We start from the raw sequence: 14,313 nt of genomic DNA on the forward strand, positions 1-14,313 counted from the left end.
TTTATTGTCTGGCTTTGCACACAAGATAGTTAGTTTGATAGCACAATTATGTATTTACTTCTTAGTAAATCAGCCCCATAAGACAGTAAGTCATACGGAGGCCAAACCCTACCTATTTAGCTCATTATTGTATTCTAATTTGTTAATTCAGTCCCTGGCACAAGACAACTAGAAAGGAATAGATAGAAGGAGGGAGGAAGGAATGGGAGAGAGTTTTGTGAAGTTTTTTATTAGTCTTTAAGGAGACATAATTCTCATTGGTATGAAACAGTTGGACTTGGTTTAAACTTCGGATAGTTTTGAATACTTTCTCTTTTTGGTATAATACATGTGCTTTGATGCATATGAAAACATGTTGTACAAGCTTAACAATATCATGGTTTCAGATACCCTTTATAGACTAATTATAACACAGCAATATGCATATATAAACTTCATCATTTGTACATAATCCAGGTGTTTAATATATAAAGCAGAGTTGAAGACTGCAAAGGACTTTCAGTTTACTGCAGAATACCTAGTTGTGGATTATTAACTTTATAATATTATAGCTCTCTTTCCTTTTCTTCTTCTCCAAATAAGTTGTTAGTTGGCAAGCAGGTACTGAGATGAAAGAGGTACAAGGAACTAGACTGAGCACTAAGGGAAGATAGAAACTAATACAAAGAAAGAAATCTGATTGCAAGCAGCTTCACAGACTATCAGTGAATAATGTTCAATGATATGATAAGCATCTTTTTACTAGAAAATGAGAAATTCCAGCCTGCATTCTTATCTCTCAGTTATCAGTATGTTCCTTTCAGCCATCTATACATGATGGTGTGGCATGAATGTGTGACGTGTGTATGTATGTGTGTGTGCACGTGTCATATAAACTAAACCACTAAGCTATAGGCTTTACAATTACTGGGTTTGGGTATGAGGAAGTCACAAGTGACAGAATAACAACAGTGAGAAAAATGATGCATTGAATGCTGGAATAATTATTTTCTTAAGAGAATTACATATGCCGCCAGCCTCTGTGGCAGAAGTCATTGGATGGCTTTTGCATTTAGCTGAGTCTGCTGCAGGCAGCCTGTGGCAGTGTGGTTATGCTGAGGTTATTCAGTGGGCAATGGTATCCGGGTTGCCAGAGATACAAATACAGGAAATTAGATCAAAACATTGAGACCACAAATTAAGTGCCTTATCTACAAATTTGTGAAGGCTGTGAAAAGAATGAAAAGCCTTACCTGCTTGATGTTTTTCTCAAGGTGAATTTCCTGTTTTATCGTTTTGTTTTGTTTTGTTTTGTTTTCTGGGAAGGAAAGAAACAGAACTCCATGAATTTACCTGTCTCTTCTCCCTCGAGTAAAACGGGATGGGGCAGGGGGTAGCTGGTATTCCATTTCTGTTAAGCAATTTGCACCACGGCTAATAGAAAGACGTTCCAATTTCATAAGCATTAAAACAGGAAATTCTATGTAATTAAAATGCATAAAGTGCAGTTGAAATGCTTTTGGCAGTATTGAGTCTAGACAAGAATAGGAGACTTAAAAATAAGAGAATATTAATATCTATATGGTAAGTTGTATATTTGAAAATTTAAAAGTATAGAAGGGAATTCTTGTACATTCTAAAAGAAAATGGAAAAGTAACTGCTGTCTTCAATTTGGGACTTAATAGGAAACATAGCATTTACCACAGACATTGTTAACTCCTTTCCTTTCTCCCTTCCTCTCTGCCTGCCTGACTTCCTTCCTTCCTTCCTTCTTTCCTTCCTTCCCTCCCTCCCTCTCTCCCCTCCTTCCTCCCTCCCTTCCTTCCTTCCTTGCTTCCTTCCTTCCTTCCTTCCTTCCCTCCCTCCTTCCCTCCTCCCTTCCTTCCTTCCCTCCCTCCTCTCTTCCTCCCTTTTTCCCTTCCTTCCACCAGGAAATCTATCATCAAACTTTGAGTTAATATCTACTGTACGTCAGTCACTTGTTATATCCTTAAGACACAAATATTAATAAATCAGTAATCCTTACACTTAAGAATCTTGGAGCCTAAAAGCAGCCTTTTTCAAATGTAAATGCATATCTCACATAAGTGAGGTACAAGCTAATTAAATATGTGTCAGATCACTGGTATTTTTTGTTTATTCTCCAGCATTCTTAGGCTTATGACTGAATTGTTCAAAAGTCCTTCATAGCATTTTGCTACTTGTTAATATAATTACCATTGAGTTTGGGGAAAGGGCTGAAAAAGCCCAATTTAATTAGCCTGAGCTGGAGATCAAGATATGCTTTAAACCTTCTACTAGATGCCTAGTATAGAGACTTGAGGCGATGTCCTCAGTCCTTGCTCATCTCCTCTGGTGAAGACTTCATTTCTAAGATAGGCACAGTGTATCACTGGAAAGCCCTACTAGAGAGACACCTCCTGCATCCACCGGCAGAGGCACTTGGATAGGTGTCTAGAGGCATTGTATCATCACAGATTTGCCACTTACTAGCTGTTTGTCTCCTACGGGCTTCGGGTTTCTCATGTGCCAAATTGTTACGGTGATCCTAATATATATTTTGCAAACTTATTTTGAGGATTATGTGGATAAACATTTGTAAAGCGTTAGAACAGTGCCTAGCACATGACAAGCAACTATAAAAGTGATTGTGTTAAATAGTCCACCAGGTAAGATAATATTCTACTGAGTATATGTCAAGAACACTTTATTCTTCTTGGTTGGACTATTTTTTCATTAATGGTGGAATAAGTTACTGGATTCAAAGAGTAAATACCAACTGAATTGCCTTAGAAAAAAGCTTTTCTGATGAATCTAATGGTGTTATATTTGGGGATGTACTCCACAGGGGTGTAACATACTATCAATTAAAACTCACAATGGTATCAGTATCCTAGCAGGACTGACTGTGTTTCATGAAAGGCATCCCAGTGTATCCCTTAAAGGGAACTGTGAGGCATAAATTAAGAGCATAAAATAGTTACATAAAAGAATGCTTAGGAGTGATTTCATACACGCATTCTGGCCAGGTTTATCTGGTTTAAATTTACCTTGAAGAAAGACAACAGGGAGGAGGAGAAGGAGGAGGAGATCCACATATGTAATATTAACATTATTTTATTTAAAACTATATTTTGCCTCATTTATCTGGTTAGTTACCTGAAGTCTTTACTTTGTTGGATTAGTCTTTTACATCTAAAGGAGAAATATTTAAATAGCTGGACTTATAAATAGCTAAATAAGCACTAGTGAGTTCTTAAAATCTGAAGGTAATAAATAACAGATATACAGATATTGGAGGCATCATTTGACCTTTTATGAAATTGTAGTTTATATAGGAAGAAGGTAGGTTAATACTATAATTGTAGGATAGTTAATCCATAAATAATTCTTCAAAGAATTCACTTGGAATGAATGAGCCTGCAGACTTGCAGGGAAGTAAATCTAATTACTTATTGAAATGATAGAAAAATAATGAATAAAGTCATAATTAAGAGCAAAGATAATGGAATCATAGAAAACAAGCAGCATGAGACTATAGCTAATAAATCATGTTATACTACATCATATTATAAAATTAATAAGACAATAAATACAAAAAGAATGTAGTTAATATTCCATATGATTTTTGCATTTTAGGGAGAGATTTGAGGTTGTTTAAGTGTATTTTAATTTTGACATATTTCTCAGAGCAAGTGATTAGTTTCTATTTTATTGCTGACAAATTTGTGTGACATGTACAGAAATGGAATGAAAGAACAAATATAGTATGGTGAGGAAAAAAGTTGCATTTCAAACCAATCCCATGTCAGCATGGAACTAGAACATGAATCATTTTCCTTCCTTCTTTGCTGTACCACTCACAATACATGCAAATATGATTATATCTAAGAGCTTTTTACATTTTATTGGGCTGTGTGGTCTATAAAGTTTCACCCACTCCTTATTCTCTATGTCTACTCTTCCATCATCAATCTCATTTCATATCCACAGTGAATGTATGTCAGTTAACTCACCCTATGTGATGTGAGGTTCAAATCCACTAATAACATTAACGTTTCCTTTTTCTCTTTTCTTTCTTTTTCTTTATCTTTCTCTCTTCTTTCTCTCTTTCTCTGCTTCCTTCCTTCCTTCTACTTTCTTTATTTTCCTTCCTTCCTTCCTTCCTTCCTTCCTTCCTCCCTCCCTCCAGTCCCTCTCTCCCTCCCTCCCTTCCTTCTTTCCTCTCTTTCTCTTTCTCCCTTTCTTCCTTTTTCTTTTTTTTGGGACAGAGCCTTGCTCTGTCAACCAGGCTGGAGTGCAGTGGTGTGATATGTGATCTCTGCCCACTGCAACCTCGCTCCACCTTCCAGGTTCAAGCAATTCTCATGCCTCAGACACTCAAGTAGCTGAGATTACAGGCATGTGCCTCCATGCCCAGCTAATCTTTGTTATTTTTAGTAGAGATGGGGTTTCGCCATCTTAGCCAGGCTGGTCTCAGGCTCCTGGCCTCAAGTGATTCACCCGTCTCAGCCTCCCAAAGTGCTGGGGTTACAGGCATGAGCCAACACACCTGGCTGCATTAAGATATTTTCAATTCAATTCACCAATCACCTACAACTCCTTGTCTTCTTGATTCTTTCTTCTCAAAATATGTTTATTTCTGTTTCAAAATAAGTTATGGTATCACAATTGTTTGTCTTACAGGATTAATTTTTAAATCTATTTTATAACAGCTTTATTGTGATATATGTCATATACCATACAATTCATTCTTTAACATGTATATGTCAGTGCTTTTTTATACTCTGAGATTTGTGCAACCATCACCACTATCTAATTTTAAATTATTTTTATTACCTCTAATTTTATTTTTAAATTATTTTTAAATCTTGTACTCAATAGCAGTCATTTCCCATTACCCTCCACCATTAGTCCCTGGCAAATATTATTCTATTTTCTTTCTCTATGCATTTGCCTATTACGGATATTTCAGATGAATGAAACCATACAGTTGTGGCCCTTTCTGAATAGCACCTTTCACTTAGCATAATGTTTTTAAGGCTCATTTATATAGTAGCATGCTTTCTCTATTTCTTCTTTTTGCTGAATAATATTCCATTGAATGGATATACCATATTTAATTTACACATTCATTAGTTGGTGGACATAGTATATATATAGTATATATGTAGTATATACTATATATACTATGTATACTGTATATACTATATATACTGTATACATAGTATATATAGTATATGTACACAGTGTATGCTATATATAATATACAGTATATATAGTGTATATATACTATGTATAATATACAGTATATATAGTGTATATATACTATGTATAATATACAGTATATATGGTGTATATATACTATGTATAATATACAGTATATATGGTGTATACATACTATGTATAATATACAGTATATATGGTGTATACATACTATGTATAATATACAGTATATATGGTGTATACACACTATGTATAATATACAGTATATATGGTGTATACACACTATGTATAATATACAGTATATATGGTGTATATATACTATGTATAATATACAGTATATATGGTGTATATATACTATGTATAATATACAGTATATATGGTGTATATATACTATGTATAATATACAGTATATATGGTGTATATATACTATGTATAATATACATAGTATATATGGTGTATATATACTATGTATAATATACATAGTATATATGGTGTATATATACTATGTATAATATACAGTATATATGGTGTATATATACTATGTATAATATACAGTATATATGGTGTATATATACTATGTATAATATACAGTATATATGGTGTATATATACTATGTATAATATACAGTATATATGGTGTATATATACTATGTATAATATACAGTATATATGGTGTATATATACTATGTATAATATACAGTATATATGGTGTATATATACTATGTATAATATACAGTATATATGGTGTATATATACTATGTATAATATACAGTATATATGGTGTATATATACTATGTATAATATACAGTATATATGGTGTATATATACTATGTATAATATAGAGTATATATGGTGTATATATACTATGTATAATATAGAGTATATATGGTGTATATATACTATGTATAATATACAGTATATATGGTGTATATATACTATGTATAATATACAGTATATATGGTGTATATATACTATGTATAATATACAGTATATATGGTGTATATATACTATGTATAATATACAGTATATATGGTGTATATATACTATGTATAATATACAGTATATATGGTGTATATATACTATGTATAATATACAGTATATATGGTGTATATATACTATGTATAATATACAGTATATATGGTGTATATATACTATGTATAATATACTATATATGGTGTATATATACTATGTATAATATACAGTATATATGGTGTATATATACTATGTATAATATACAGTATATATGGTGTATATATACTATGTATAATATACAGTATATATGGTGTATATATACTATGTATAATATACAGTATATATGGTGTATATATACTATGTATAATATACAGTATATATGGTGTATATATACTATGTATAATATACAGTATATATGGTGTATATATACTATGTATAATATACAGTATATATGGTGTATATATACTATGTATAATATACAGTATATATGGTGTATATATACTATGTATAATATACAGTATATATGGTGTATATATACTATGTATAATATACAGTATATATGGTGTATATATACTATGTATAATATACAGTATATATGGTGTATATATACTATGTATAATATACAGTATATATGGTGTATATATACTATGTATAATATACAGTATATATGGTGTATATATACTATGTATAATATACATAGTATATATGGTGTATATATACTATGTATAATATACAGTATATATGGTGTATATATACTATATAATATACATAGTACATATGGTGTATAGATACTATGTATAATATATAGTATATATGGTGTATATATACTATGTATAATATATAGTATATATGGTGTATATATACTGTGTATATATACTATATGTAATATATAGTATATATAGTGTATATATACTGTGTATATATACTATATGTAATATATAGTACATATAGTGTATATATACTGTGTATATATACTATATGTAATATATAGTACATATAGTGTATATATACTGTGTATATATACTATATGTAATATATAGTATATATAGTGTATATATACTATATATAGTATATATATGCTATATATAGTGTATATATACACTATATAGTGTATATATACACACTATATAGTGTATATATACACTATATATAGTGTATATAGTATATATTATATATATACACATAAAACTTCATAGCAGCATTATTGTTTACATATACTTGCTAGACCTATATATAATATACTTGCTAGACATATATATATATATACTTGCTAGACATATATATATACTTGCTAGACATATATATATATACTTGCTAGACACATATATGTATATTATATATATATACTTGCTAGACATATGTTTTCATCTTCTTGGGCATATGCCTAGAAATGTGATTTTTGGTTATGTTGGGTCATATTATAAAACTGTTTAATAGTTTCAGGAACCATAAAACTCTTTTCTGTAAAGCCTACGACATCTTACAATCTTACCAATAACAATATATGAGTGTGCCAAATACTTTCTACATCCTTGGTACCACTCATTATCTAGCCATACTAGTGAGTGTGATGTGGCATCTTGTTATGGTCTTAATTTGCATTTCTCTAATGATAAATGTAATTGAGTATCTTCTCGTATGCTTATGGACCATTTGAATATCTTCCTTGGGTAAATATCTACTTATTTGTGTATTTTTAAATCTAGTTGTCTTCTTATTATTGAGTCACAAGTGTTATTTATGTCAGCAGTTCCCAACCTTTTCAGCACCAGGAACTGGTTTTGTGGAAGACAGTTTTCCACAGACTGGGAGGAGGGGGTGGTTTTGGGATGATTCACGCACATTACATTTATTGTGCACTTTATTTCTATTATTATTAATTTTCATATACAATGAAATAATTATACAACTTACCGTAATATAGAATCAGTGGGATCCCTGAGCTTGTTTTCCTGCATTTAGACAGTCCCATCTGGGGGTGATGGGAGACAGTGACAGATCATCCGGCATTAGATTCTCATAAACAGCTCACAACCTAGATCCCTCACATGCACAGTTCACAATTAGGGTTCACACTCCTATGAGAATCTAATGTTGCTGCTGATCTGACAGGAGGCAGAGCTCAGGTGGTAATGGGAGTGATGGGAAGTGGCTGTAAGTACAAATGAAGCTTCATTTGCTTGCCCGCCATTCACTTCCTGCTGTACTGCCTGGTTCCCACCAGGCCATGGACCAGTTCCAGTCCATACCCAGGGTTTGGAGACCCCTGCTTTATATATTCTGGAACTATTTTTCTTATAAGATACATGATTTTCAAATATTTTCTACAGTTTCATAGGTTGTTACTTGAACCTCCTTACATTGTCTTTTAAAGCACAGAATTTTAAAATTTTTATGTGCTTCAGTGTATCTAATTTTTGTTTATTTACACTTTTGTTGTCATAAGATTCATTGCCAAAACCAAGGTCACAAAAGTTTTCTTCTATGCTTTTTCCAAGGCTTTTATAGTTTTAGCTCTTATGTTTACATATATGATCCATGTTTAGTTTTACTACATGGATTTAGGTAAGGATTCAAATTTATTCTTTTGCATGTGTATATCTAGTTGTTCCAGCACCATTTGTTGAAAATACTACTATTTTCCCCATTGAACTTTCTTGGCACTTTCGTTAAAAACAATTGGACAGGCCGGGCATGGTGGCTCACGCCTATAATCCCAGCACTTTGGGAGGCCGAGCCGGGCAAATCACAAGGTCAGGAAATCGAGACCATCCTGGCTAACACAGTGAAACCCCGTCTCTACTAAAAATACAAAAAATTAGTCGGGCGTGGTGGCAGGTGCCTGTAGTCCCAGCTACTCGGGAGGCTGAGGCAGGAGAATGGCATGAACCCAGGAGGCGGAGGTTGCAGTGAGCCCACATTGCGCCACTGCACTCCAGCCTGGGCAGCAGAGCGAGACTCCATCTCAAAAAAAAAAAAAAAAAAAACTATTGAACATAAATCAGGGCTTATTTATAGGCTGCCAATTCTAGTCATCTTTTTGCATATCCTTACATCAGTGCCACACTGTCTTAATTGCTATAACTTTGTAGTAAGTTTGAAATCAGGTATTTGAGTTGTCCACATTTGTTCTTCATTTTTTAAGATAATTTTTACTATTCTGGTTCCTTTCATTTCCATTTGAATTTTAGGATCAGTTTGTCAATTTCTGCAGAAAAAAACAACTGAGATTTTGAGAGGAATTGCATAGTATCTGTTGATTAATTTGGAGATGCTTGTCATCTTAACAGTATTAGATCTTCCAATCCATAAAGACAAGTAGCTTTTTAATTTTATAATTCTATAATTCCTTTTCACAATGTTTTATCATTTTCAGTGTATGAGTTCTGCACTAATTCTGTTAAATGTATTTCTAAAGATGTTAATATTTTATACTATTGTAAATGAAATTATTTTCTTAATTTCATTTTTATATTTTAACATTAATTTAATTTAAATACAGGTTTTAATCCTGAAAAATTTATGAAGTAATTATAAATCTATAACACAATATTCTGTAATTTAAATATAATAGTTAATGCTTATGTATTATTTATTATGTGCTTGGTGGTGTTCTAAGTAAGTTCCATATATTCATTAATGTAATCTTTATAACCACACTGTGAGGTACCATTTTACAAATAAGCCATAAAGAAGCTATCTTTTCTTATTAAAGCAATAACAACTATAACACTGTGTTCCTTTACATCTCTCAGAATATCAGCTATAGTTTCATTGAATTTGTTCCTTTGCTCCCTGGATTCTCTCTCTTTGCTGTGAGGTCTTGTTTTCATGTTAGTTTCTGTTTTTCATATTTTATGAGGCTAGACTGTTGAATGGAACTCTTTATCCATGTGTAAGACCATTAGGCCTCCACATAGGGAGATCCTGGATCTTCACAGGGAAGCCATCTTACCCTAGGTACAAGCACCCATAGGAGAGTATGTGAACTGGCTGCAGGAATTTTTGGAACAGATTTGAAGACAGGGATAGAAGCTGTCAATATTCAGTGGTTCATAGATTTTTCACTAAGTCTTCCTTTTCTGTGGGAACCTCATATTCACCCTGTTTTGCTTGTATCCCTGAATTGTAAAGCTCTGGCATTCAATACTTTCAGCGAATATTTCCAGGGGTAGGTGGCTGGCTAGGAGGGAAGGGGGAACGAAGTGAGGGGTCCCTAGTGGAAGGTTTTTTTTTTTTTTATGGATTTTTAACATCATCCTCTGTTAGCCTGATGTGTCTTCCTTATCTTCTAAAATACATGTACTTTCAAATGCTAAGCTGCTGTGGTCTATTGACATCAACCTGCTCAAGACCTGTGTTTCAGCTGTTTCAGGTACATTGTCAATTACCATGCCTCTACTTGTTTTTCATTCTTCCAAAAATAATTTCACATCTTGCTATGTTTTTCTCCTTCCATTCCTTACATCCCAGTGTGTGTATATATTTTGCTCTTATTCACTCTCATTAGTGATGTTTGAAGAGGTCTTAGAGATGAATGCATATCACTCATCCACCACGATTAACTACAATATCCCAGGTATTCACACTTCTTTTTCTCATGAAACCATGAAAATGCCTGGCAAATAGAAGTTATTGATAAAATATTTGTAAGTTAAATTGAATCAAATGGAATTGAATGTGACCTAGTTTGGAAAATTATGAATAATCAATTTAACCAAACATTATAATTTAGTAAAATTAAAATTACTACAGAATGACTTGTGAAAAAACACATTTTTTTCTTGAATTGTATAAATTTACTGCTAATGTAGCCAAAGTACATGAAATAAGAAAGCCACTGGAAATAAAGACATTTAGTCAAAAAGATCTAGAATCCAGCTTAGGTGCAGTGGTTCAAGCCTGTACTTTGAAGGGCTGAGGCAGGAGGATTGCTTGAGGGCAAGAGTTCAAGACCAGCCTAGGCAACATAGAGAGACCTCCCAGGTCTATAACAAATAAGACAAATTAACCAGGCAGGATGGCATCTGCCTGTAATCCTAGCTACTTGGGAGGCTGAGTCAGGAGATTGCTTGAGCCCAGGAGATCGAGCCTGCAGTGAGTTATGATTGCACCACTGCACTCCAGCCTGAGCAACAGAATGAGATCCTGTCTCTAAATCTATCAATCAAATGTAAATCTAGAATCCTAGTGCACCCATGAGTACATATTCACCACCATTCATGTTCTTCCCTTGTGGTAAGATTGTTGCCTGAAAGCTGCAGCCCAGGCATTGAATACATTCATTGTCCCCCCTGCATCCTCCTTAAGACATTGTGACTCAGTTCTAAACAACAAAGTATAGAATTAATCAATATATGATACAGCCAGTTTTAACCCATAAAAAATTAATTTCTTCTTTAGACTGGATATTAATGTCCAGGAAAGCCACATGTTGAAAATCATGAGCCTACATTAGACTTAGTTGCCTGCACAGAGGACAGTTCCCTCATCCCCAACTCCTTAGCCAATTGGGCAAAATAGGAATACAAAATCAACTTCTGTTATCATATGGCATTAGGACTCAAGGGTTTATTTATTACTAGCATTGCTGGTAATAAATATACAAATACAAAAAAATACAAATACAAAATAATGATACAAATAATACAAATACATTTGTAATAATAATAAATACAAAATAATTAAAATACAAAAGAAATTCAGTATGTTTTTAATAGGAAATGAACAAGTGTTGGTTTGAAAATACATTAGTATATAATATACAAACACTTAGTATATAAGAAACTTAGCAAAGTCCATCTGTGTTCCTTAGTGATTATTTCCACTAGGGAATTCCAGAAGGGAAAGCATTTTGATTAAAATGTTTAAAAATAAGTGGGAGTTGAACAATGAGAACGTATGGGCACAGGGAGGGGAACATCACACACTGAGGCTTGTCGGGGATGGGGAGCAAGGGGAGGGATAGCATTAGGAGAAACACCGAATGTAGATGACAGGTTGATGGGTGCAGCAAACCACCATGGTACATGTATACCTATGTAATAAACCTGCATGTTCTGCACATGGATCCCAGAACTTAAATATAATTTAAAAAATATTTATTTCTCTTTATTTCAGTGTGTACGTGTGTGTGTGTGCATGTACTCACAGGCATGTGCACATTTGGATGTTGTTTTTTATAATGTAGATTTTTTCCCACTTAAAAAGACAAATCTTAAAAAAATTAAATCTTTCCTTGAGGTGGAGGTCACAAGTTATTGGCACAAAATCCAGATAGAGACTCTAAATATTATTTAATTGAATAAAATTGGAAGCTATTAAGAAACTTCACATACAAATCTGAGATGTTCAGCTTTTGCTTAAAATGCAAAGATCTGACAAGCTTGCTGCATTCCAGCATGGCTGCAATCAACAGGAGCCAACTAGCTTCTACCTTGATGGGGCAATCGCTCACTCAACGTATGCCTGCCCCCTTGTACCAGGCCTCACTTATGTTACCTGTCTAGTCCCAATAGGAATTTGGATTGCAACCACTGTTTCAGTTATGCCAATTAGCTGGAACATTTAGTCACAAAACTAAATACCTTAAGTTTGTTTTGTGGCATTTGAATTTTATAATTTTTATACAGATCATTATTATCTATCGTGCTTGTACCTGTGATTATTTTAGTGTAAGAGAGATAGATTTCTATTATCGTACCTGCATATTAGTTCATATTGAGAAAAAATAAACATCTGTTACATTTCATCTTATCTACTTATTTGCTAAGGGAAAACATGAAGCAGTGGTTGTGTTTCATCTTGAAATGGATAGTAAATTTAAGAAATATAAACTGTTAGCCATATGTTAACGTACATGAGTCTAATAGGAAGAATATGTGTATTATGGATCAAATTTCCAAAGGTATTTGGAAGAAGTTGTCATCAACTCACACACCATGTGCCCAAATTTCTAAATATTCTTAATAACTATTTCAGATGTGAACATGGGGAAATCAGTGTCTGTTTACTTTTATTTAGTGTTTAAAATAAAAGTGACTTTATTTATTTTCTTTTTAAAATTATTGCCTCTCCAGGATCTGGGAAATTCTCCATTATACAAGTCAGAATGTGCTGAGCTTCAAGTAATAGAAAACATGAGTTCAAAGGCCTAAGAAAACAAGAGTTTATTTTCCTTACATTATAAGAAGTCTGTATCTTGTTTCTGCTGGCATTGATTCAAGGGCTCAATATGATCAACATTTGCATCTCTGTTATTTTCCAATTCCTGTTACAGTCAAAAGATGATTGCTACAACTCTAAACCTCATACCCACGTTCATAGCAGGGTAAGAGGAGGAAGAGATAAAACCAGTTGAAATTATCTTTAATATCAGGAAAAGCAAAATATCCTCAAACATGTATCAGCATAATTCAACATATGTTTCGTTGGCTATAAATATTTTAGATGGCCACTCCTAACTCAAAAAGAGGGTTGGAGTGAAAGTATTTTGAGATGATGGTCAAGGGAAAGAGACAAGAATGGATGTCCAGTTAGCCAGCCTATCTGAACATGCCTAGAAATGCCTACGTAGTGATGGGGAGGCACAAACCACCTACCATAGAATCTGAAAGCACCATATACAAACTTACCCAGTCAATCTTGCCAAGCAGTTTCTCCCACTTCAGGCTTTTGATTGGTGTTTGCTAAGGAGCAGAGATGGTGGAGCATTCATTCTACCAGTAGCAGTCACACTGAAATTCTAGGACCAGCAGTATCAAAAATGGCTACAGACCAGCAGGCATGTTGAAAGTAACAAAGTTATAACAAGGAGTGATCAGCATCATTGACACTAGACTGTTTTGTAGCATGGTTTTGCTGTGGTCCTGGCTACTACTCACTCTTTCTTACTTTTTGCCCATTTCTCATGCCTAATTCTATAGCTTTCCTGGGTATTCTGTGAATTACCCATATTCTTTTGTTAAATCCATTTTTCTGCTTCATGAATCCAAGGATGAGAACATAAAAATTTGTACACATAGTTGTTGCAAGCCAAAGATATTCAGATAAATAAGGAGAATCTAGGATTTGTTATTTGGAAGCTAGAGGAAACTAAAGGCAATTTAAAAAATCTAATAAGGGTTAAGGGATGGG

The 14,313-nt window shown here is 33.2% G+C and overlaps 1 long non-coding RNA gene across 1 annotated transcript in view; it reads right to left on the bottom strand.

The window, feature by feature from the left end:
* Window positions 1-1,233: 1,233 nt before the first annotated feature.
* LOC134808409 (uncharacterized) overlaps window positions 1,234-14,313 on the bottom strand; it is a 48,477-nt gene continuing 35,397 nt past the window's right edge. The window contains exons 4-5 of the long non-coding RNA XR_010151302.1: window positions 13,812-13,946; window positions 1,234-1,297 (exon numbers count right to left, since the gene is read on the bottom strand). This is a non-coding gene — a long non-coding RNA (uncharacterized LOC134808409). The remainder of the gene's footprint in view (window positions 1,298-13,811; window positions 13,947-14,313) is intronic.

Source organism: Pan troglodytes, chromosome 15 (genome assembly GCF_028858775.2).
Source record: "Pan troglodytes isolate AG18354 chromosome 15, NHGRI_mPanTro3-v2.0_pri, whole genome shotgun sequence".
NCBI lineage: Eukaryota > Metazoa > Chordata > Mammalia > Primates > Hominidae > Pan > Pan troglodytes.